General features: G+C 41.6%; 1 long non-coding RNA gene across 2 annotated transcripts in view; it reads left to right on the top strand.

The window, feature by feature from the left end:
• The window catches only part of LOC140463381 (uncharacterized), a 127,634-nt gene extending 101,536 nt beyond the window's left edge, over positions 1 to 26,098 (top strand). Inside the window, exons 3-5 of one of the 2 annotated variants that reach the window (XR_011954666.1) lie at positions 13,365 to 13,445; positions 17,604 to 17,885; positions 24,132 to 26,098. This is a non-coding gene — a long non-coding RNA (uncharacterized lncRNA). The remainder of the gene's footprint in view (positions 1 to 13,364; positions 13,446 to 17,603; positions 17,886 to 24,131) is intronic. The other variant, XR_011954667.1, reaches the window with a different exon arrangement.
• Positions 26,099 to 26,299: the final 201 nt, after the last annotated feature.

The following is a 26,299-nucleotide window of genomic DNA, read 5'->3' as shown; positions in this document are numbered from 1 at the left end:
TGGACGAGTTGGTCTGAACGGTCTGATTCCTGTATTCCTGATGAAGGGCTTTTGCCCCAAAACATCGATTTTACTGCTCCTCGGATGCTGCCTGACCTGCTGTGCTTTTCCAGCACCACTCTAATCTAGACTCTGGTTTCCAGCATCTGCAGTCATTGTTTTTACTCAGTCTGATTCCATGCTGTATGATACTATGCCTCTATATCTTACCAATACCACCTCACTATCTACCAACATTACTTATATGCATGTCTCTCCCACCCAATCCTGCCATCCACCATCAGAATTGACTGGCTTCCCTGGTACTGGTGCCTTCTTTATGCATCCAGGCTGCCCTGTACAGTTCTCAACATTTGCCCTGAACATGGCAGACAAGGGGAAACTTGTGGCTCACTTTGTGGAAATAAACTGGAGGTCCTGCTGTATGGAGTATGGTGCAGATGCAGGCAGTTCTCTTCCCTTGGGCCAGCAGAGGATGTCACAGCAACAGACCATGCATGCCTCGTCTGAGGTTAGTGTCTGGGTCAGTGCAGTCTCAGTTATATGGAGGAATGCCCAGTACAGCAGGAAGAAGAGCACTGAACTTCTCTGTACTGCTGGCATAAGTGCCACCATCTTCTCTCTAATACCTTACACTTACTCCATCTCTGCTACTGCACCTACCTCCTACCAAGGCTCATGTTCTACCACTCTCACTATTGCCTGAAATAGCTTCTCTCATTCCCTTGCCAATTTGCAGAGTCATACAATCTTCAGTCAAGGGGACATGCATCTTGCTGTGCACTAGTGTGATCTGTCAATCTCACACCTGCACTAATCTCAGACCAGGCTGGCATGGCTATAATCAGTTTCCTTTCAGTAAATTACTACACATTTACTAGATGCTATTTTCTTCAGTTCTTGTCTCTCCCAAGACCCTTAACACAAAGTATGAATTTAGCTCACTATTACTTAACATATGAATTCCCTAAATTGTGTAAGATGTCTTCTCTCTCTGGCACCCACAACCTTCTTCTTCTGTATAACTTCTAAGTATCTCAGGACTTCTCTCCAGCCCTGACTGCTTAAAGGCGGCGAACAACAGCACTTCTGCGGTTTCAGACCGCTTCTGCCTACATTAACCTATTTCTGGTCCCTGCTCTGTGTCTCTTATGATTATAAGAGACGGGGTGCTACAGTGGTGCAGTGGTTAGCACTGCTGCCTCACAGCACCAGGGTCCCAGGTTCAATTTCAGCTTCGGGCGACTGTCTGTGTGGAGTTTGCACATTTTCCCCGTGACTGCGTGGGTTTCCTCTGGATGCTCCAGTTTCCTCCTACATTCCAAAGATGTGCAGGTCAGGTGAATTGGCCATGCTATGTTGCCCATAGTGTTAGGTGGATTAGTCAGAGGGAAATGGGTCTGGGTGTGTTACTCTTCAGAGGGTCGGTGTGGACTTGTTGGGCTGAAGGGCCTGTTTCCACACTGTAGGGAATCTAATCATAAAACTCAAATCAATATACATCTCAGCAATTATTTGCTCAGGCAGCTTGCTGATCATATGGCTCAAATCACGTGAGTTCTTGTAAATGTTGTTTTGAACTCAATGTCCAAAATGACTTTCTGCCCTTTGTAAAAACATGTCACAATACTGAAAACTAAAATCCATTGTTCCTCCAAGTTAGAGCCCAAGTTTTCAAATAATAATATCATTTGATGTCAAATTTTATTTGGCAGATATCTTGTGATGCACACTGGGGTGTTCAACTTTGTTAAAGGTGCTATATAACTGTACATTGTTGCTCTACGTATTGATTGACAACAAACAGCACAAGGTTTCAGTTCACATGTATAAGTCCCTCAACAGTTCCACAGGCTTCATTGCTCATGTTCTGATAAATCTTTTCATAGCAATCCTACAAAACAAATTCAACATTTATGAAATTACTCAGCCACAAATCTGTACCTTTTACAAAATTCATGAGCTGGATGTTTTATTGTCAATCAAAATGTCAAATGTTCATCATGGAATGTTGGCAACCTTCTATTCCCAGATCTCCAATGAGAATTACATCCAATTTGTGATATGGGGACAGGCCATTTGGCCTAATTAGTCTATCTAGTTCCCCAGTCCGCATGTTGATTTCCTGTATTTTCTTTTTTTCTGAGATATTTTTTACCAAAGAGCTGGCCACATTGTCTGCTCGTGATCAGAAGGCTGTGGGTATAAGTACCAGTCCAGAAATTTGGGGGCCCATAATCTAAGACGATATACCAAGATGATATTATAGGTGCTATATTTCATCTGAGACATTAAACTAAGACCCTGTTTGCCCTCTCTGGTGCACATAAAAGGTTATATGGCACTACATGAAAGACTCAGGGGAGTTGTACCCAAAGTCCTGTTCAATTTTCACCTCTTAACCAAGATCATTAAAGCAGATTAGATTACCTACAATGTGGAAACAAGTGGCCCAACAAGTCCCCACTGACCCTCCAAAGAGCAACTCACCCCCAGCTGATTAATGCACCTAACACTATGGGCAATTTGACAAGGCCAATTCTCTTGACCCACACATCTTTAGACTGTGGGAGGAAACCCACACAGACAGGGAGAGAATGTGCAAACTCCACACAGAGAGTTGCCTAAAGCTGGAATTGAACCTGGGACCCTGGTCCTGTGAGGTAGCTGTGCTAAACCACTGAGCCACCATGCCACCAAAATGGTGCTTTTAAATTAGCTAATCATTCCTCTCAATGTTCTTTGTGGGATCTTGCTGTGTGAAAATTAACAGCTATGTGTATTATATACAACCATGACCGAACCATAGAAGTACTTAATTGGCTGTGATGTGGAGAGTCTGAAGGATCTGGGATTGTTCTTCTGCAAGCAGAAAATATTACAGGAAGATTTATGAGGAAGCAGTCAAAATCATGAAGGACATTTTTATTAGAATAAATAAGGAGAAACTGATGTCACTAGCTGGACAATCCTGAATCATTGCAAATAGATTTAAGATCTCTGGCCAAAAAAGAATCATGAAGGTGAGTTTTGTTTTTAATGTAGAATGAACTGTCTGAAAGGGTAGGACTATAAGATCAGAAGAAATAGGAACAGGAGTAGGCCATTTGGCCCCTCAAGTCTGCTCCGTCATTGAACAGGATCATGGCATATCTGACATTCCTCACATCCACTCTCCTGCCTTTTCCCCATAACTCTTGACTTCCCAACTAATCAGGAATCTATCTATCTCCGAGTCTTCCAATATACACAAGTACTCTGCCCCCACAGCTCTTTTGGGAAGGAGTCCCAAAAACTCACAACCTTCTGAGAGAAGAAATTCCACCTCACTTCAGCCTTAAATTGATGTCCCTTTATCCAGATTATGCCCTCTGGTCCTAGACTGTACCATGAGGGGAAGTATCCTCTCAGCATTTACCTTAGGAATCCTATATATTTCAATGAAATTACCTCTCATTCTTCTAAATTCCATGAGTAGAATCCAACTTATTTCAGTCTTGTTCATAAGACAATCCCCCCATACTGGGGAATCATCCACGTGAACCTTCTCTGAACTGCCCCAGTGAAATAATATCTTTCCTTCAATAGGAGAACAAAAACCGCTTACAGGTTTCCAAATATGGTCTGATCACCACCTTATACAGTTCGTGTAAGACTTCTCTACTCTTATTCTCTAAACCCCTTGAATTAAAGGCCAACATTTCATTAGCCTTCCTGCTTACCTGCAGCCCCTATGGGTTAGTTTTCTGTGTTTTGTGCACAAATACTTCCATCCATTTGTGTTGCAGCTTTCTGCAGGTTTTCTCCATTTAAATAATATTCTGTTCTTTTGCTGTTCCTTCCAAAACTATTTCCCACATTAAACTCCATTTGTCAACTTGTTGCCTGCTTATGTGTCCCAACAACACCTCTGTCTACAAGCTGCTGTTTCCCTCTTGCATCATACCTTTCCATCTATTTTTCTGCCATATGCAAATTTGGCTACAATCCATTTGCTTCCTTCCTCCAAGTCATTAATATAGTGGAAGCAGATTCATTAATACAATTAATATGAGATTAAACCTCTAGCTCTGAGGAAAGGCTGAGGGAACTGAAGCTGTTTTCGTTGGAGAGAAGAAGGTTGAGAGGTGACTTAATCGAGACGTATAAGATAATCAGATGGTTAGATAGGGTGGACAGTGAGAGCCCTTTTCCTTGGCTGGTGAAGGCTAACACGAGGGGACATTGCTTTAAATTGAGGGGTGATAGATTTAGGACATAAATCAGGGGTAGTTTCTTTACTCAGAGAGTAGTAGGGTCTTGGAATGGCCTGCCTGCAACAGTAGTAGACTTGCTCACGTTAAGGACGTTTAAATTGGCATTTCACATACATATGGATAATAATGGAACTGTGTAGGTTACATGGGAATTAGATTAATTTCACAGGTCGCGCAACATCAAGGGCTGAAGGGCCTGTATTGCACTGTAACGTTCTATGTTCTATGTTCTAATAACACAAGGCCATCAGCTCCCTTTTTGCTAGAGTGGGAAAATTCAAAACTAGAGGGCATATTTTTAAGATGAGAGGAGAAAGATTTAAAAGAAACCCGAGGGGCAACCTTTCACACAAAGAGTGGTTTGTAAGTGCCTGAGGAAGTGGTAGATGCAGGCACAGTTACAACTTTCAAAAGACATTTCGACAGATAGATGAATAAGGAAGCTTTAGAGGGACATGGGTCAAACACAGGCTAGTGGGACTAGTTTAGTTTGGGAAACTTGGTCGGCATGGACAAATTGGCCGAAGAGTCTGTTTCTGTGCTGTATGACTCTATGACCTACACAGGCTCTCCATTCAGGATGTAGGCATCACTGGCAAGGCCAGCATTTATTACCTACACCTAATTGGCTAGACTGCAGTTTAGAATTAATTACATTGCTGTGAGTCTGGAGTCATGTTGACCAGACCAGGTGAAGATCATAGCTTCCTTCTCTGCAGGGCATTAGGGAGCCAGATGGGTTTTCCCCAACAATTAGAAATGGCTTAGTCATCATTAGATTGCTCATCCCAGATTTTATTGGTTTCAAATTCCATCATCTATCATGGCAGGATTTGAACCCAGAGCCACAGAACATTACCTGGGTCTTTAGATTAATAGTCTAGTGATAATGCCATTAGGCCATAGCCTACCACAGGAGGTGGGTACGTGGCAGATGAAATTTGATGCAGGAAAATAGAAGGAAGAACAAAGAGAAACAATATAAAATTCTAAAGACAATGTAGGAACAGAGACCTGGGGTATCCACAAATTATTGAAGGTGGCACTGCAGGTTGAGAAAGTGTATAATAAGGCATTCTGGTCTCTCGGCTTCTTAAACAGAGGCACAGGGTACAAAAGCAAGAAATCGTTGACAAACCTTTCTAAAACACTGACCCAACCTCAACTACCACACTGCATCCAATTCTGGGCACCATACTTCACGAAAAGTTTTAGAGGGGATACAGAAAATATTCACAAGAGTGATTCCAGCGATGAGGAACTTTAGTTACTTGGTTAAGTCAGAGAAGCTGGGGTGGTTCTCAATGAAGAGAAGGCTAAAAGTAGATTTGATTGATGTGCTCAAAATCATGAGGATATCTGGACTCATTGGACAGTGAGAAACTGTTCCCATTGGTGGAAGGTTCAATTAATCAAGAGGATTCCAATTTTGGGTTTTTGGCAAAAGAAGTAACATCGTCATGAGGAGGAAGTTTTTCATATAATTCCTGATTCAGATTTGGAATGCACGACTTGGGACTGTGATGGAGGCAGGTTTAATTATGGCTTTCTAAAGGGAATTAGATAATTATCTGCAAGAGGAACATTTGCAGGATCATGAGAAAAAGGCAGGAGAGTGGAACTAGCATAGGCAAAAGAAGCAAATGGCCACATTCTGTGCTGTAACCATTTTATGGTTTCATGCGTGCATTGAGGGAAGAAACAACTGTAAATCTGAGGTTGGAACAGAAAGAGACTGGGGCAAGATCTTTACTCTGGAAATTCACTGGCTTCAAAACAGAGGGGGTTCCTACTTGCAAAGGTTTCTATGTAAACTATACTGAAACTCACTGGGAGTATGAAATAAAAAGTGAACTTAGATTACAGATGATTCTCAACTCAAAACAATAATCATGCACAAGTTATTATCAGATTATTATTTGGAGGAAATGTTGGTATTGTGGTAATATTCTGGACCAGTATCCTAGAGACTCAGGTTCAATGTTTTTGGGAACGAGGTTTCAACTCTCACCACAGCACATAGTGAAATTTGAATTCAATTAATAAATCTGGAATTTAAAAAGAAAACTGTTCTAATGATAACCAGGAAATCACTGTAAGTTGTTGCAAAAGCCAAGCTGATTCTCTAATGTCCATCAGGGAAGGCAATCTGTCTTTACCTGGTCTGGCCTACATTTAACTTCAGACCTACTGCAATGTGTCTGATTCTGAAATGGCCGAGCAAGCTATTCAATTACATCAATTGAATAGCTCGAAAATCTAAGGCAAGGAAGTGAACTTAGTAGCCACTTGGGTCTACCTGCAGCCCATGGATTTCCGCAATCCAAGAAGATAGCTCAGTATCATCTTCTGAAAGGCATGTATGGATGGACAATAGATGTTGGCCCAGCCAGCAACACCCAGATTTTGTCTTGCTTATTAATTTTTAATGTGATCCAGCTGAACCAAATCCCTTCTCTACTCACTGAGATTTGCCCTCCTCCAGTTACATATGTTGCTCTTGATAATAGCTAGTCCATTTTCATAAGTTTTCTAAATCTGAGGAGGATGTGATTAGTGTTTCCCAAAGATTCCTGTACAGAAACATTTCCACATTACAGACCCCAGAATTTGACCCAGCAATACTCCCTCCTTTATTGAGGTGTGAAAATACTGATTGTATTTATTTTAGGAATTCCTTCCTGACTTCCCATTCTATTCTACAACTACCCTAGTCAATATTAGGATTGACAGTTCTCCATTATCATTATGCTGTATTCAATGTACTTTTCTGTACCATGCCTGCACATTTGTTCCTCTGGTTTCTTCCCACTACTTGGTGGCCTAGTATGTACTTATCTGTGTATATCAGATCATCATAAAATGCATCTTGGTCACTTAAATATTTGTATGTGATCTGCAGTTAAACTGAACTCTATTCTTTTATATCAATGAGTTACACTGATTATTTACACATATACACTTATTTCTTGTTTTAACTTACTAAGAAACCCCTCCCTCTGCAGTTGAATACTCAATTTCACCAAAGTCCCACTTACATTATCTGTTTAATAGACGATTACTACTCTTCTACTAGAGAATTCTAAATTTATCTCCCCATGTATAAATTATAGAAATAAACTAATTACAACCAGTGAATCAATAACGGTTCACAGCTCATTGAATGGTAACTGCCAATGATGCAGTTTTAATGGTTTTAAAGTGAAAGGAAAGATATTATGTTAATTTTCAGGTTGACAGATTGCATTCTGCACTATTTTCATCCTACATACTAGTGAATTTTCATTCCCAACACATTCCAGTCCCAATTCTACCTTGCACACACAGCTCTGGTAGGAAGTGTTCCCCAACAGGAGTCAGCACAGTTAGGAACTGTACCTTATGTAAGAGTCAGCACCTTCAGGAACTGTGTCCCGGTGAGAGTCAGCACCTTCAAGAACTGTGTCCCGGTGAGAGTCAGCACCTTCAGGAACTGTATCCCAGTGAGAGTCAGCATCTTCAGGATCTGTATCCCAGTGAGAGTCAGCACCTTCAGGAACTGTATCCCAGTGAGAGTCAGTATCTTCAGGATCTGTATCCCAATGAGAGTCAGCACCTTCAGGATCTGTATTCCAGTGAGAGTCAGCACCTTCAGGAATTGTATCCCAGTGAGAGTCAGTGCCTTCAGGATCTGTATCCCAGTGAGAGTCAGCACCTTCAGGATCTGTATCCCAGTGAGAGTCAGTGCCTTCAGGATCTGTATCCCAGTGAGAGTCAGCACCTTCAGGATCTGTATCCCAGTGAGAGTCAGTGCCTTCAGGATCTGTATCTCAGTGAGAGTCAGCACCTTCAGGATCTGTATCCCAGTGAGAGTCAGTGCCTTCAGGATCTGTATCTCAGTGAGAGTCAGCACCTTCAGGATCTGTATTCCAGTGAGAGTCAGCACCTTCAGGATCTGTATCCCAGTGACAGTCAGCACCTTCAGGAACTGTATTCCAGTGAATGATTTAGTTGGCACCCCCATACATGGGTCATGTTGAGAGGAGAATGACCAGATTTTGGTAAAATACAAGCACCCAATGACTGTGGAGAGATGCCTTTATCACCCTAATTGAGTGTTTGGCCTGTGATTCAGGTATCTGAGCTTGAGCCAAGGTGACCCCTAGGAGACATATGGTAGTTGAATTGTCCTAACAGTGTTCCCTATCATTTAATTTGTCTCTCCAGAGCTCTAGGTGTGCCTCTGCCTACATAAATGTCCAGAAATATATCTGCTAACAACATCACATTGGAGCTGGGGTGCTCCAACAGTTTAGTATCTCTCTGATAAAGCAATGATTGGCATCCCTGGAACTGTACCCCAGCGGTACTTTGGCGTGCTGGGGTTAGACTGGAGAAATCACTCCATACAAGTAAATAATTTGATTTAAAAACAAACTGAGCAGCTGATCAATATTAATGCAGGAGCAGGCGGCCATGAGTGAGGCAGCAACTGAGAATTTATTGAGCCTCTCAATAAGCCTTTTCTTCCAATCAAGTATCCCACTGATTTTCTTCTCTATGGGAATTGTGCTGATCCTACAGATCACTTGACCCCAACCTGTCCCCAGGGTACTAAATAAACAGGACCCTGACTAACACAGAAAGGTCTTTTCACTTCAGCAGCAGCATATGTTTGCAGTTGCACATTGTGCAGGGAGTATTGTGTCACCAATATTATTCCATGCTTTGTACCAGGTGCCTGCAATACTCCACCCACAGACAATGAGCAGCGTTGGCTGCAAGGCTCAGCCCAAATCTAATTATTATTCAATAAACTCGATTTAATTTAACAACTCACTCAGATATACGTTAACATCTGCTGCTTAGCCAAGGATCTCCTGAAATCCTGACGTGTTGTTCCCAGTGATTGCAGACAGAAATCAGTCTGTGGATTGTCATATGAGGTTATTTTCAGCACTGACCCAGAGAATCTATTGATTTAAATTTTGGACAATCCAGAAAACTTTCCAGTCAAAAGTGCATCAACATTTGCAAGTTTATATCTTTTCTCAATCTTCAAGTGAACTCTGCTGAATGTGCTATCTCTGGAATACAATTCCTGAAAGTGCTGACTCTCACTGGGATACCATTTATGAAGGTGCCGACTCTGACCAGCATTCAGTTCCTGAAGGTGCTGACTCCCACTGGGATACAGTTTTCCTGAAGGTGCTAACTCTCACTGGGGTATAGTTCCTGAAGGTGCTGACTTTCAGTGGTATGCAGTTCCTTAAGATGCTGTCACTGGGATACAGTTCCTGATGATGCTGACTTTCAGTGGGATACAGTTCCTGAGGGTACTGACTCTCACTGTGGAATGGTGGGCTTGAGAAACCCATCATTAGGGAAAATCCAACCCCCCCCCTCTCTCATGCCACCCATACAGTCACACTTGCACACATTAAGACTTGCGCACACAGATACACACACAAACTCAGACATCCACATACTCAGACACACATTCACACATATGTATGCTCACTTACACACACATATATTAAGAGGCTCACTGACTCACATACATTCACTCGCTTATACATATTTTCTTACACACTATCCCTTGTTATGATTATGATGGAAGGATTGATTCAATCACCAAAAAAGCTAATTGTGTTACGATCCAGAGTAAAAGAGTCTTTAACCAGGCCTCTTTAATGAATTCAAAATAATCTATTTATTGAAGGTTTGTGCAAAGATATAATAATATCTGAAAACTTTAACAGGTTCCCAGAAATATCTATTGAAAAAAGCGAGAGACTTGAACAGCCGAGGATTTTCCACTTCTGATCACCTAAGTCTGTGAAAACTGAACTTAAGTTCAAAAAGGGTTATTTGTCAACTATCAGCACAGAGGCTCCTATCATCTATTCAAATTAAGATTCTCCAGTAATTTAGGGCCATTAACCCAATTGTTTATCATCTTAAGAGCTTTGCTGGTCTTTTTTCAAAAGTCAGTTGAGTTTTTGTAAACAGCAGGTAAATCACATAATAGTTTAATATATATTGACCTCATTTTCCAAGAAGCCATATAGCAAAAAACCCTTTCCAGGAAGTGTCCAGACTGTTCTAGCTTTCTAACTAATTCCAGCTTTTTAAAAACTATTGAATTCAAATTTTACCATCTGCGATGTGTCGTCTGATTTGAGAGTTAGGTTTACCTCGGGAGTGAAGGACATTGGGCAGAAAAGGAAGACGTAAAATGAAATAAATATCCATTTCTGCAGCACCTTTCATCATCTTAGTTCATCCCACATAATCAATGAAGTATTTTAAAATGTAGTCACTGTTAAATTGTAGAAAATACAACAGTCCATTTGTTCACAGCAGACTTCACAGAAACACAAATGTAATAATGACCAGATAATTTGTTTTTGTGATGTTGATTGAGGAATAATTATTGACCAGAAAAGTGGGAAGAATTCCCCAACTTCTCTTTGAAATAATAGCCATAGATCTTCTACATTCACCTGAGAAGGCAGAGAGAATCTTAGTTTAATGTCTTATCTGAAAAAGATAGCATTTCTGATAGTGCATTTCCCCCTCAGTATTGGAATTTTTGATGGTGACAGTGTAGAAGGAGCTTTGCTCTACATCTAACTCAGTGCTGTACCTGTTCTGGGAGTTTATGATGAGGTCAGTGTATGGGAAGCTTTACTCTGCATGCAACTCAGTGCTATACCTGATCTGGGAATGTTTTGATAAGGCAGTGCAGAGGGAAATATGCAAGAAAGTAAAAAAGTGAGAAAAAGACAGCAAATGTGCAGGACTGAGAGAAAATGTGCCAGAGAGCATGCAGGAGAGTGTAAAGAGTAAAACACAAAAGGAGACTAATATCAAAGAGATGTAAAGGTAAGCAATTTATATGGACACAGAGAGAGGAAGGAAGGAAGGAGGGATGTAGTCATAGGAGATTGGGTGTGAGCAAGGTAGTGATTCAGAGAGAGGGGTCTAGTAAAGGACAAGCCATGGAAAAGCAGAGACAAGCAGAGAAAATGGGAGAAGAGGTTGGACAGGAAGCTTGTGGAACTGCTTTAAATTCTCCCTTATGGAGTCAGGCTCAAAATCATTCAATCCTGGCGAGGACAGGGATTCAGGCTCCACTGACACCAGGCAGATTTATTCCAGCTGCAGATTTTCGAAAATTGACTTGTTTCATTGCAGCCGACTGCTGCCACATTACTGAGGAAGGGGAGACGGGTGGCAATGGTGAGAGCAGCTCCCTCTATTATGTGATAATGTAATCAGTAGCCTGGGAAATAGCTGTGAGTAAAATGGTGATCTTGACATTTATATTAGTTGATATTGATAGTCTGTGTTGCCGTCACATTCATCCTTCCTCCCATTTTGAGAGTGACAGAGAAATTCTTGTTGGCTGCATTGTCAGTTAGACTTGTGGAGTGCTCATGCTGTGGCAGATAGGTAATTGAATAATTATTCTCACCTTTACTGAGACAGGAGAGGGGTGAGGCAATTACTGGAGGGGTTACCCAAGCCAATCTCCTGACACATCGCCGCTGTGATCCAGGGGAAATTGGATTTTACACAGGTTCTCCATTCTTGCGAACCGTGTATAATGGAGAGCCAGAGAGAGGGAGAGAGAAGGAGAGGGCAGTGGCGGGCACAGGGGATGTAGAATAAGTGAACCAGCATCATTGAGATTTGAAGAGAAATCTGGAGAGAAGGAAAATAAACAGAAAGAGAATGAGAGAAGGGAGGGCAGACAATGATTACAGAGAGATTGTGGCCTCTTGTTCTGGATTCTCTTACCATTGGACAATAGTTATTTTGTAAAATTGTTGCAGTAATTTAAACACTTCATTGATCCTCTTTAAACATCCAAACGAAAGGCACTGTAAGGCCAATATATGCAACTTTTTGTCATAATTTAACTCTTTTAGGTCCAGGAACATTCCGTTAATCTACATTGCTCACTTCCTTGTCTCGTATTTCCCAGCAGGGGAGCAGAACTGGGACTAAGCCCAGTTACTCTGGGTGGGGTCAGATCAATTAGAACATTACTTCCCCACTTTGTGTTTTATCGCCCGTGAGATAAAGACCAACACCTTAGCCTTTTTTTTCTATTTTGTATTTTTTTTATTTTTAAATATTTTTTGGTATCCATGAAGCAGCTTTTAAAATGATTGTTGTCTGATTTGCTCACACATTCCTTTTCTCATTTGTACTGGAAGGAATGTGAGAAACATGTGGAACTCCTTTTTGACTGGATGTAGTGGTGGAAGATTCTCTTTGAAAACAGGAAAGAGCAGCCCAGTTCATCCAATCAGTCTTCAGACAATTGTGTGCATCACCGTACATCTACCTGCCACCTTACCCGAGACCATGCCATCTCCTGGGAGAACCAAAAGCTACATGAACACCCAATAAAATTTGGGACAGTTTATCCCACACACACTTGGAGCTGGCTCTCATAACTTCAGAGGACAGTTAAGAGTCAATCACATCATGGTAGAATTGAGGGGTTCAGTTTGGGTAATGACAGCAAATTTCTTTTTCTAAAGAACATCAATGAATCATTAACGTACATACAACAATCCAACAGTTTCATTTACCTCCCACATTCATTCAATTTCTAAATTCTCAAACTGCCAAGCTCAGATTTGTACTAGTGTTCTCTGGATTTTTGGTCCAGTAAAAGGTGACCTACACTATTGTAGCCTGTTGGCTTATTTATACTACACAGATCACAGATAATGTTAGAGAGTGTCCTATTATAATGTCATTTTTGCTACTGAACAGCGCAAAAGCTTTAAGTTAAGATTGATTTTAACTGAAGACTGGTCCCTGACACTGGCCGAAATTCTCAGACTGCACAGCAGACCTCCCAAGTAAAATATACGGACATTGAGCAGCAAGCATATCAGAGGTGATGGAAATGATGAAGCCAATAGATATGTTCCTTAGGGGCCTTTGTTCTTTTATGTTCCTTTCTTATTTGTGCCAGGAATGTCAGGTATGAACTTAAAATTTGGAACTCATCGAAAGAAGGTGACAATGAGGATCAGTGAGGATGGATTTAATGTATGTTTACTCTGTATTTACGCTTATGGTTGTTCCTTTATATTTTCACAGGAATGGCTCAGTAAACAGATATCCAAACCCCAACAGACCATCTAGAGATCCACTAACACAGTGCAATGTGAACAAGAGTGTGTAAGTGTGTGAGAATGAGTGTGCACAATGGAATGCAAGTTCGCAAATGAATGGGAGTGAAAATGCATGCAAAACTGAGTGTGCAAGAATGAGTGAAAATGTGAGAATGAATGTTGAGAGTGAAAGTATGACTGTATGTAAAAGCGAGTATATGAATAAAAGAAAACATATACAAGAAAAGAGTGTTTGAAAGGATGAGTGCATAAGGGTGAGTGTGCAAGATTGAGTGAACATGTGAATGACAGAATGAATGATTGAGAGTGAGTGTCCAAGAGTGTGCATGTACATAAAAGTGAATGAATCAGTGTAAGAAGTTTATGAGAGAATGAGGTATAACAATCAGGGTGTAAGAGTTGAATGTATCAGAAAGTGAGATAGTGTGCAAGGGCGTGTAAGAGTGAGAGTGAATGAGAATGTGTGAGGGTGAGATTGAATGGAAACATGTAACACAGTGTGCATGTGAGAAAGTTAAACTCACCTGTTTCTGAAGGTCCAGAACCTCCACTCATCAATGCAAGGGTCATCTTCAAGAATCTGAAGATGACAGATCATTCAGAGGGAGAAAAAGACTCTAGGGTGTTTTCATCAGGGACAGTTCCAAAATATTGGAAGAACATGAAGTAGAGCAGTCTGAACTGTTGCTAACATTAATCATGTTGTTCCAGTGTCAATGAACTCTAATCCTGGACTTCCAGATCCTGACTGGGGCCTGCATTTAACCCACTATCCCAGGATAGATTGTGGCCTACTTCTATCCTGTATATTCCAGGCTTGATTAACTGTTCATCCTCTTGTTCTGCTAATCCAGTTTATTTTCAATTCTTTACTAAAATGGAGACTTTGGCATTTATTTGAAGTTGCAAGTGGGAAAATTTAGTTTGAACAGCTGGGACTGGTTGGGAGTCTGATAGAGACTTTCCCTTCATCTGTCTCCATCAGGGCTGCCCTTCGACCTGCTCCTAAACCCATGGCTTAAATCTAAGCTACTCCGTGTCTTTAGTGCTGAACAGACATGTTTAGTCAGTCTGCGTCAGTAGAGTGCTAATGAAATCTGGGCTATCTGTGAGTCTGTCAGGCACTGGGTGGATATTTGATCCAGTCTCTGCTGGGTTTTTATTTTATTAAGGTATTACCAGATGCTGTTTGCATCGGCTAGCTCCAGTCACCCTGTATGAAAGCAAGCATGCAATTGGCTCACCCAGACATGACGAGAAATGGTGAGGCCAAGTGCACATATCATGTGATCTTTGGGCATGAGCAAAGAGCCCCACAATTAGTGAAGGAATTCCCTTCCAACAGATGAACGTCCCTGCAGTTGTAAGCTGCAAAAGGATGTGCTGTCAATATGTCAGGCACAAGGTTATCCATTACATCCCTTCTCTTCCCGCTGTCCTTTTTCTTTATTTTTACTCCATTTTGGAAGTTTCAGTATCAATGGGCATTTTCTTCTCCCTCTCTCTGACACTTTCGCTGTCTCTCTTAAACATTCTATGCTAGGGGCTCTTTCCTTCAGCAGAAGTTGTCCTTTTTACATTGGCCCTTCCTGTTGCAAATAGTACATCCTCTGAGTCAGAAAGTTATGGATTTAACTCCCACTTTAGAGACTTGAGCACATATGCTCCAGCCTGATATTGCTAGTACAGTACTGAGGGGAGTGATGCACTATTGAAGATGTCCTTCTTTCAGATGAGATACCAAACTGAAGCCGATTTGCACTCTCAGATTGATGTGATAGATTGCGCAAAGGAATTCTACATTGGGCCAATATTTATCCCTAAACCAACAGATTAGCTGGTTATTGATCAGCTTGCTGTTTAAGAAACCTTGCTGTGTGCATATTGGTAGATGTGTTTCATTACAACAGTGGTTATGCATTGTAAGTATTTTAATGCATAGGAATTGCTTTGGGACATTTTGAGGTTAGGAAAGCTGCTAAAGAAATGCAAATTCTTTCTTTCTAGTTTACTGAGGGTCATCATTGCTGAACCCAGTATAATCTTGTGTTTCAAACATATACAATTTCCAGCAAGGATCATTAGCTACCAGAATAAAAACAGAAAAAGCCAGAGAAACTCAGCAGGTCTAGCAGCATCTGAGGATAGAGAAATAGAGTTAATGTTTTGAGTCCGGTATGACTCTTCTTCAGAACAGCTTATGTAACTCTAAAGTCTGCTTTTAGGAATGAATTTCTCTTTCTCCCTGTGTCATTGTGGACCACACCTCTGATTGGTTATCCTCGTCTTGTAGCTGATCTGTGATATTCGTGACCCTGGCACCTGCAAAGCAATACACCATGCTGGAGCCAATTCTACAGACACAGAAGCACTTGTCTACTTCCCTCACTAAAGAAATCCCCTTCCACTACTGCCCTTCCACACTTCTTCACCAACACCCCCCACTTCCACATTGAGCTGCTGACCTACCCACAGTGCCATAGCCTTGCTTCTAGCTGACCTCCACAGAGGAGCAGTCACTCTCACTATTTTCCAAGGCTGAAATATGGCTTGTAAGTGCTCTTGGAGGATTACCTCATTAATTTCCTGGTTCCCTTCTTCAATCTGGCAGTCACACAGATCCTCACTGCCTGCACTTCATTAAGCTAAGGGCTGGCCAAGTCCTGAAACATGCTATGAAGATCTCAGCTTTGTGAATGACCATCATGTCCTCAGCTGCTGCGCAAGCTCTAAAACTCTTCACTTGAGTTCCTCTAGCTGGAGTTCCTCATGCACACATGATCATCCAGACTGCGAGGAGAATTTTACAATCCTCCAAATTGTGCAAAATGTGCAAATCGCAGGCCTGAGCTCCACAGACAAAGCTTAACTCAAGAAGTTAAGAACTCGAGAACATAGCAGGCTGCTTGGTTGACACCATATCCACAAGCGTACACTCCCACCACCGACACTCAGTAGCAACAGCATGTTCCATCTATAAGATGCACTGCACAATTCACCAAAGATCCTTAGGCAGCACCTTCTGAACCCACAACTGCTACCATCTAGGACAAAGGTAGCAGATACATGGGAACACCACCACTTGCAAGTTCTCCTTCAAGCCACTAGCCCTTCTGAATTGGAAATGTATCACCATCCCTTCAGTGTCACTGGGGCAAAATCTTGGAATTCTCTCCCTAATGGCATTATGAGTCAACCTACAGTACATAGACTGTCACAGTTCAAGAAGGCAGCTCATCACCACCTCCTCAAAAACAACAAGAGATTGGGAATAAATGCTGGCCCAGCCAGTGACACTCAAGCCCAAAAATGAATGAAATAAAAAGTGGAATATGGACCATTTGCTTCTATTTAACCCTATCTCCTACTTAAGTATATATACTTAAGAAAAAAAATCTTGTTTATGTATTAAGTTCCACTCAAGCCTTCCACTTATCTGTTTGCATCTCTTTAGGGCCCTCACCTCACCCATTCCCTTCATTGACGCCAACTGTCTGTCAGGAGTCCTTACCTCACCCACTCCCTTCCCACTGTTGCACTGTCTCACACTACTCTGCTACCTCACAATGTTTCACTGTCTCACACTGTTGCTCTGTGGAACACTGTTGTTTTGTCTCACAATATTCCACAGTTTGCACTGTTCCTGAGACGTGACAGTATTATGTAAAATAATATTTACAGTTGCCTGCAATATAAAATGTGTAATTTGCTGAAAAACTGACATATTGCTAAGGCTTTTCATTACAATCAACAGGATTCACACAAAAAAATGTCAAAGTTTGAATAATCCAATAATTTATATTATTTACATATATAAATAACATCTGAATTATTGAGAAATCTCCAACAGAAACTTTGGGTTGGAGTGTCCCCTTACTTTCAGCTCCACAATTAATCCACAACAACACAGGAGACTCTGGGCAATTTGCTTTATTTAGACATTTTCACATGTCAAACCTGCTGGCAAGCTGGGTTGTTTGATTGTAAATATTTTGCCAGGCTCAGGAGTGGTCTTTCTCATAGCTGAATTTGCTGTGTCAGCTGGAGATAATCTACAGCACTAGAACTAACATCTGAGCAACACAATGACTCACATTGTGATGTGTATTAACATCAGTCCTTAAGTATTGATTGTAAGCCGTGCTAGTGATTCAGTTACACAGACAGACTGACACTAATGCTGGATTCACATTGTTTTAATTAGGGTAAATCAAGGTGGAATCAGAAGACAGTGGTAACTGAGCCTCAGACCTGAGGGTCCTGGGTCCATTTCTTCCCTCAACTATTTTGCTATGGGGTTTGGGGATACGCATTGGCCCCTGGACACATCCATCAATATTTTTGAGGCAACTGGCCACCAAAAGAATCACAAACAACCAAACACGCACACATAGACATACAGGTATACACACGTACTCCCAGGCACCTGCTGGTTTTAACGTCGACAGCACTGAACCATGGATTGGAAGCAGCAAGAGTTAGGAAGGTAAGTGAGATAGTTTTGCCCTCCTTTACAGTTTATTATGAAATGCTATAGTTTGGTTATATCTGTGTTCAGTAAGTTGAGTTAAGATAGTGTTATAATTAGAAGTTGTAATCACCCATTAAGCAATATGTTTGCCAGATTGTTTTTACTGCCAACTGACAAGCTGTCAAGTAAACAATCAACATTGTAAATGCAGAAAAGTATTCAGGTAAAAAAGGTAGAACACATTTCACACTATTGAGAGGGTAGCATTGTATGAGAACAATGTGTAAATATTTAACTTGTTTTTCTATTTATTTTATATATCTGTCTAGACTTTTGTTGAGATAGCAATTTTGAAGTCTATTTGTTTTCTTAAAAGGTTTTATGGGCTCTTGGCTCCAATCCACCTACCAAATCCTTTTACTAATTCTAATGTTTGATGGTTTATTTCTTTGTGGAGCTTTATGGCCTATTCAATAAGTTCTAACTATTATAATAAAGCTTGTGAGTTCTGATCACAAAGGGAATAATGGATGAGGTAGGAGGGGTTGGGTTGTGAAGGGTAAGGATTGAGAATCAGCATAAGAAGGGGATGGAGGCAAGGTTGAGGGTGAGAAGGGAGCTTAAAGTGGTTAGAACATTTAACTTAGAGGAGCTACTGGTTACATCGGGAGCACTGGGGAAAAATAATTTTGGAAACAGAGCTTAATGAAGACCGCATCACTCCGAACTCAAAAAAATCCTCTATTTCTGTCACCTATCTTCAGGTCACTTTAAGTGTGGACTCCTAGAAAAGTTTGCCTCCAGGCAATCTCAAGATACGGGTGGAAATAGGCCCCATGATTTGTCCCAAAGTCTAGTTTTGCTTCTGGCATGAAAATTCAGCCCAAAAAGCCACAAACAAGAGAACACAGAAACAAACACACAGAGAGATACATAGAAGCATACATAGGTATATAGACATGCAAGAAAGATGTCTAGTCATGTACATACACATAAACAGAGATGCATATACACACACACACTCAAACTTGGTCTTGCAGTGAAGTAATTCAATCCTGTATCCTGTTTGACACAGCAAGGAGCAGAAACAGCAGCTCAGGCATGCCTCTAACACACAAATACACTTTAACAGGCATGACAGTCTTTTCCTCATAACCCCACTGATTTTAATAGATATGTATGCAGATTTATTGCAGTAATTTCTAAGAAGTATTCCCTCTCCCTCCAGTTGCTGTGAGTTCCAGTCTTGCTTTCAGAGATTACCCTCTGGGGTCTATTGATGCAAATTGTTTATTTTCCCTGTCTTTCCCACTTCCTGTCACTCTGCTCTGGAGGTGTCAGCAGTTCTGAGGATGCAGCATTGTTACTCTGTCCAACACCTGTGCTTTGTCAGCAAGTCCAGAGAGCCAGTTTAAAATCTTTGGATTCACAGTCTTAAAGCCAATCCTATCTTCATCATAACACCCAAACATGCATTCTCCCCCACAAAGGAGAAAGAAAATAAATGCTCAGTTTGGTTTCCACCAGGGCCATTCAGCTCCTCACCTTATCATAATCATAGTCCAAATGTGGACAAAAGAGCAGAACTCAAAAGCTAAGGTGAGGGTGACTGCGCTTGACACAAAAGCCACGTTTGACCATGTGTAGCATCAAGGGGACCCAGCAAAATTGGAGTCAATGGAAATCGGGGGGGAAACTCTCTGCTGTTTGGAGACATACCTGGCACAGAAGAAATTTGTTGTGGTTACTAGAGGTCAATTATGTCAGCCACTGGAATCACTGCTGGGGTTCCTTAGGGAAGTATCCCAGGCCTAACCACCTTCAGCTGCTTCAATGGCCCCATCACAAGGCCAGAAGTAAGAATGTTTGCTGGTGATTGTGTAGTACTCAGTACCTGCATCGTTTCAGGTTCTGAAGCAGTCAGTGCTAATTTACAGCAAGGCCTATACAGTACAACACTCAGGTTTGGACTGATATTTAATCAGTAACATGTATGCCATGTAAGTGTCAAGTCATAACTATCACTAATGGACAGTGTCTCACTAACTCCCCATGCTTCAGTGGGATTACCATCACTGAATCCTCAGCATCAATGAATCCTCACCAACAACATCCTGGAGGTCATTTGCCAGAAACTGAACTGGTCTAGCGATATAAATACAGTGGCTCAACTCCTAACTCCCCAGATCCTATCCATCACCCACAAGGTACAAGTCAGGAGTGGAATACTCTGCAGTTGCCTGGATGAGCAACTCCAACAATATGGTGGGACATTCATAAGTAAACTGCACAGTGCAACAATGGGCACCACAGAGCAAAGGCAAATTAGACAGGATAGTAATAAGGACAACGGGAGAATGTCCTGCTTTTCCTTAAATGTTATCATATTATTTGTAACATTTACTTTGAAGGCTTACAGAGTGTTACCTAAGATTTAGGTTTTTTTTTTATTCACCCAAGGGATGTAGACACTATTATCTAGGCGAGCATATATTCCTGTATATTCCTGTTAGAGAGAAAGGAAAGGTTGGTAGGTATAGGGAATGCTGGATGACTAAAGAAATTGAGGGTTTGGTTAAGAAAAAGAAGGAAGCACATGTAAGGTATAGACAGGACAGATCGACTGAATTCTTAGAAGAGTATAAAGGAAGTAGGAGTATACTTAAGAGGGAAATCAGGAGGGCAAAAAGGGGACATGAGATAGCTTTGGCAAATAGAATTAAGGAGAATCCAAAGAGTTTTTACACATACATTAAGGACAAAAGGGTAACTAGGGAGAGAAGAGGGCGCCTCAAAGATCAGCAAGGTGGCCTTTCTGTGGAGCCGCAGAAAATGGGGGAGATACTAAATGAGTATTTTGCATCAGTATTTACTGTGGAAAAGGACATGGAAGATATAGACTGTAGGGAATTACATGGTGACGTCTTGCAAAATGTCCATATTACAGAGGAGGAAGTGCTGGATGTCTTGAGATGGGTAAAGGTGGATAATTCCCCAGGACCTGATCAGGTGTACCCTAGAACTCTGTGGGAAGCTAGAGAAGTGATTGCTGGGCCTCTTGCTGAGATATTTGTATCATCGATCGTCACAGGTGAGATGCCGGAAAACTGGAGGTTGGCTCATGTGGTGCCACTGTTTAAGAAGGGTGGTAAGGACAAGCCAGGGAACTATAGACCGGTGAGTCTGATCTTGGTGGTGGGCAAGTTGTTGGAGGGAATCCTGAGGGACAGGATGTACATGTATTTGGAAAGGCAAGGACTAATTAGGGATAGTCAACATGGCTTTGTGCATGGGAAATCATGTCTCACAAACTTGATTGAGTTTTTTGAGGAAGTAACAAAGAGGATTGATGAGGGCAGAGTGGTAGATGTGGTCTAAATGGACTTCAGTAAGCCGTTCGACAAGGTTGGGAGACTGATTAACAAAGTTAGATCTCTTGGAATACAGGGAGAACTAGCCATTTGGATACAGAACCGGCTCAAAGGTAGAAGACAGAGGGTGGTGGTGGAGGGTTGTTTTTCAGACTGGAGGCCTGTGACCAGTGGAGTGCTACAAGGATCGGTGCTGGGTCATTTACTTTTTGTCATTTACATGAATGATTTGGATGGGAGCATAAGAGATACAGTTAGTAAGTTTGCAGATGACACCAAAATTGGAGGTGTAGTAGAACATACAGCGAAGAGGGTTACCTCAGATTACAACAGGATCTTGACCAGATAGGCCAATGGGCTGAGAAGTGGCAGATGGAGTTTAATTCAGATAAATGCGCAGTGCTGCATTTTGGGAAAGCGAATCTTAGCAGGACTTAATGGTAAGGTCCTCGGGAGTGTTGCTGAACAAAGAGACCTTGCACTGCAGGTTCATAGCTCATTGAAAGTGGAGTCGCAGTTAGATAGGGTAGTGAAGAAGGTATTGAGTACAGGAGTTGGGAGGTCATGTTGTGGCTGTACAGGACATTGGTTAGGCCACTGTTGGAATATTGTGTGCAATTCTGGTCTCCTTCCTATTGGAAAGATGTTGCGAAACTTGAAAGGGTTCAGAAAAGATTTACAAGGATGTTGCCGGGGCTGGAGAATTTGAGCTATAGGCTGTTTTCCTTGGAGTGTCGGAGGCTGAGGGGTAACCTTATAGAAGTTTATAAAATTATGAGGGGCATGGATAGGGTAAATAGGCAAAGTCTTTTCCCTGGAGTTGGGGAGTCCAGAACTAGAGGGCATAAGTTTAGGGTGAGAGGGGAAAGATATAAAAGAGACCTACGGGGCAACTTTTGCACACAGAGGGTGGTACATGTATGGAATGAGCTGCCGGAGGAAGTGGTGGAGGCTGGTACAATTGTAACATTTTAGAGGCATTTGGATGGGTATATGAACAGGAAGGGTTTGGAGGATTATTGGAGGGTGCTGGCAGGTGGGACTAGATTGGGTTGGGATATCTGGTCGGCATGGACAGATTGGACCAAAGGGTCTGTTTCCATGCTGTACATCTCTATGACTCTATGAGTCTGTATTTCTGAAATACTTAGTGGCTTGCTAGGATAGAGAAGAATCAACCATATTGTTGTGGGGCTGGAGTCACATATAGGCCATGCCATGTAAGGATGGCAGATTTCCATCCTAAACGTCATTAGTGAATCAGATAAGTTTGGCAATACTTATGTGCTGCTATTATTTTAGCCATTAATTCTAGATTCTTTTGTTGAATTCAAATTTCACCATGTGGAATGCAAACTATTATTCCCTACCATAAGCCTTGGGTTCTGGATTATCGGGTCTCGTAACAGTGCCATTCTGCCACCACCTCCCTCTAAGCACTGCCTGACTCTGGATCTTTGACCTTTCTGACACCATAATTTTCCCTCAACACTTCTCTTTTAACTTCCAGCTGGATGGGATCGCTGTTATACGGTTTTGCTCTCATCTGATCGTAGCCTGAAATCAACAGCAATGGCTCCTTCTCTTGTTCCCTCACTGTTCCCTCTAATTTCTCGCTCCTGTTTCTCATCAACATCCTGGTCCCTGGCAACATCAGCCAAACACATAACACGAGTTGATATCAGTCAGCTCTGCCTCATCACCACATTTCCTGACCTCTGATTGGTCAAATTGCTTGTTCAACTTCTGGTATTGTCTGAGCAGAAACATTCACCAAATAAGTTTTGTCACCTGTACAAATAGATCCTTCAATAGCTCTAGGTCACATTATGTTTTAAAACTGCCCCTCTGAATTGTCTTGGCATGTTTCATCTAGGATTATAATAAAGCAATGACCTTGGAGCTGACACTACACTGACGTTTCCTCCCACAACCTCAAGTTCTGGTTTAGGGCTTGAACGACGTCGTTCGGACTCAGTGCACTATCAGTTGAACAAAACTAACATGTGAAAGAGGTTATGTCCATAGACACTGATTGATCTTTCTCATTCTTAGCTATTAGATTAACCACTGGACTCCAGGTTGAGAATACCTATGCATTGGTCAAATGCTCAAAACTGCACAGCATCATAATATAAATATTTTCTAGTCACCCTATTCAGAGATGCTGTTGCTCATCTCTGGAGTAGGTGGGACTTCAACCTCCTGGCTCATATATAGGGACACTACCACTGCACCATAAGAACGTTAAAGCACTGTATATTTTGACTAATGTGTAGATATTTTCTAAATAATCTGTTAAGTGATGTTATTATATGCCTTTGTGGTACTTGAATCCAGGACTCAGTTCAGAAGTAGGGACACTACCACTGCATCACAAGAGACAATCCTCTTATACAGTGAGACTGCTGTGCTGTATAGTAGACACTGAGACTGTTGGTCTCTATAACAAATACAGGGACTCCTAGTATCTATGGATTGCTAGTCTCTATAACAAATACAGGAGCTGGTATTCTCCTCATATTCACTTTCTATGGGATCTGTAATTCTCTATCAATTTACATAGCAACAGTTTTTCCCAAAATACTCACAAGGGTTGTTATCCGCTACAAAATGTACAGGGGTTGCTATTCTCTGTAACGTACACAGGAGCTGCTATTCTCTATATTATGCACAGATGTGTTATATTATGTTTTCTACAATATGCACCAGATCTGCGATTCTCAGATGTATACAAAGGGCTACTCTGCTCTTAATTTACACTGGGAATGCTATTTTTTACAATATGTACTGGGGTTTCTATTCTTTACAATACTGCCATGGCATGGATCATAACCCAGATCACTCTAACTCCATTGAACTTTAATTGCAAAAGTGTTTTTTTTTTCAGAAATAAAGACACAGCCAAACATTGACTGCGTCAGTAAATTCAATGGCTGACTGGAGAGAGGAAGAGAGATTCTGGAATTTCACAAGGTGCTAAAGAAGCTTCAAAGGGAGAAAATGCACTACAAACCGAAGTTGTAAACTATTGGGAGCATCTCAGTTTGTGAACATGATGGTTAAAAGAAGACAGCCATCTTGGAGAGAGACAAAATTGCATTTTCTCCCTTTCAAGAATACACAGCATAGAGGTTAAAAGTGAGCTTCAAGCCTGGTCTGCATGTGTCAGTGGCCTTATATTCATTGTGTGGAGTAGTGTGCTATAAAGGTCACAGATCTGAGAATAGCCATTTAAACATCCCTACATTGCAGTAAAGCAAAGGGAAAAGACTCTTTCATTCTCAGTATTGCCTTTCAGCCAGGAAAGAAATCAGGACAAAAGGTTTTGATGGAGAGTGCTGGAGGTCATTCCATCAGATATACCTCAAATGAAGTGTCAACTTGGTGAAGCTACCAAACGGGACTACTTGCATGCATAAGCAGCAAGCAATAGACAGAGCTAAGCAATCCCACAATGGATGAGACCTCAACTTTGCAGTTCTGCCACATCCAGTCGTGAATGCTGTGGACAAGTAACCAACCCACTGTAGAAGGAGAGTCTACAAATATCCCCATCCTCAATGATAGAAGAGCCCAGTACATCAGTGCAAAAGATAAAACTGAAGCATTCACAGCAACCTTCAATCGTCCATCTCGGCCTCCTCCAGTGGTTCGCAACATCACAGATTCCAGTCTTCAGCCAATTCAATTCACTCCACATGATATCAAGAAACGGTTGGAGGCTCTGGGTGCTGCAAGTGGGCTTTGGACCTGACAAACTTCCAGCAATAATCCTGAAGACTTGTTTTCCAGAATTTGCCACTCCTCTAGCCCACTATTCCAATACAGCTACAACACTACATCTACTTAACAATGAGGAAAATTGCCCAGGTATGTCCTGTAACCAAAAAAAATGATGAATCCGACCCAGCAGTTACCACCCCATCAGTCTACTCTCGATCATCAGTAAAGTGATGGAAGATGTCATCACCAGTGCTATCAAGCAGCACCTGCTCAGTGATGTTCAGTTTGGCTTCCTTCAGGGCCACTCAGCTCCTGACCTCATTACAGTCCTGGTTCAAACATGGGCAAAAAAGCTGAATTCCAGAGGAGAGGTGACAGTGACAGCTCCTCACATTAAGACCACATTTGACTGAATGTAACATCAAGAAGGCCAAGCAAAACTGGAATCAGAATGCAATCATATCTTTGATTGGAGTCCTATCTGGCACATTGGAAGATGGTTGTGGTTGTTCAGTCATCTCATCTCCAACACACCTCCGCAAGAATTTCTCAGGTTAGTGTTCTGGCGTCCTAGTGTCCCGACCATTTTCAGATGCTTCATCAATACTGCTTCTCTCCATCGTATGATTCTTAGACAGCAGCTTGTAAGCACAGAGCCACTTCCATTTAGAAACACACGGTCAGCAGATACATGGGAACACTACCACCTTCAAGTTCCCCTCCAAACCACTCACCATCCTAACTTAGAAATATATCGCCATTCCTTCAGTGTCTCTGGGTCAAAATCCTGGAATTCTCTCCCTAAGGGCATTGTGGATCAACCTACAGCACATGGACTGCAGCAGTTCTAGAAGGCAGCTTGCCACCATCTTCTGAAGGGCAACTGGGGTCAGGCAAGTGAATGCTGGGCACCCAGCTATGACAAAGTCCTTTGAGTGAATTAAAAGTAAAATCAACTTATTGAGCCAAGAATCTCAAAATCAAATGTTTGGCTACCAATGTCAACACTACTGGTGCGAAGGTCACAACATGCAACTATTTACTCTTCATGAACAATTGTTCAAAAGAACAATTAGTCAATTTCTAAAAAAAATATACTCTTTTTGGGCTCATCTCTTCTAATTTGTGTGTATGGTGTTCCATTAGTAATTTTTCTTGCATTTAGCAATTAATAAACAAATTATTTTCGTTAATTCAAGAAAGCCTGGTCAAATCAGCTCCTTTTAAATTATAACTTCATTTGAGTCTAGAAAAAAGGTACCTACAAGAAAAAGTCATTTTTGTTGCAAACAATCAAGGGCACAGGTGAGTAAGCAAGAGCAGCCAGTTCAC

This window comes from Chiloscyllium punctatum, chromosome 38, assembly GCF_047496795.1.
Source record: "Chiloscyllium punctatum isolate Juve2018m chromosome 38, sChiPun1.3, whole genome shotgun sequence".
Lineage (NCBI taxonomy): Eukaryota > Metazoa > Chordata > Chondrichthyes > Orectolobiformes > Hemiscylliidae > Chiloscyllium > Chiloscyllium punctatum.
Note: the sequence above shows the minus strand (reverse complement) of the source record. Positions and strands in the feature narration are given on the sequence as shown.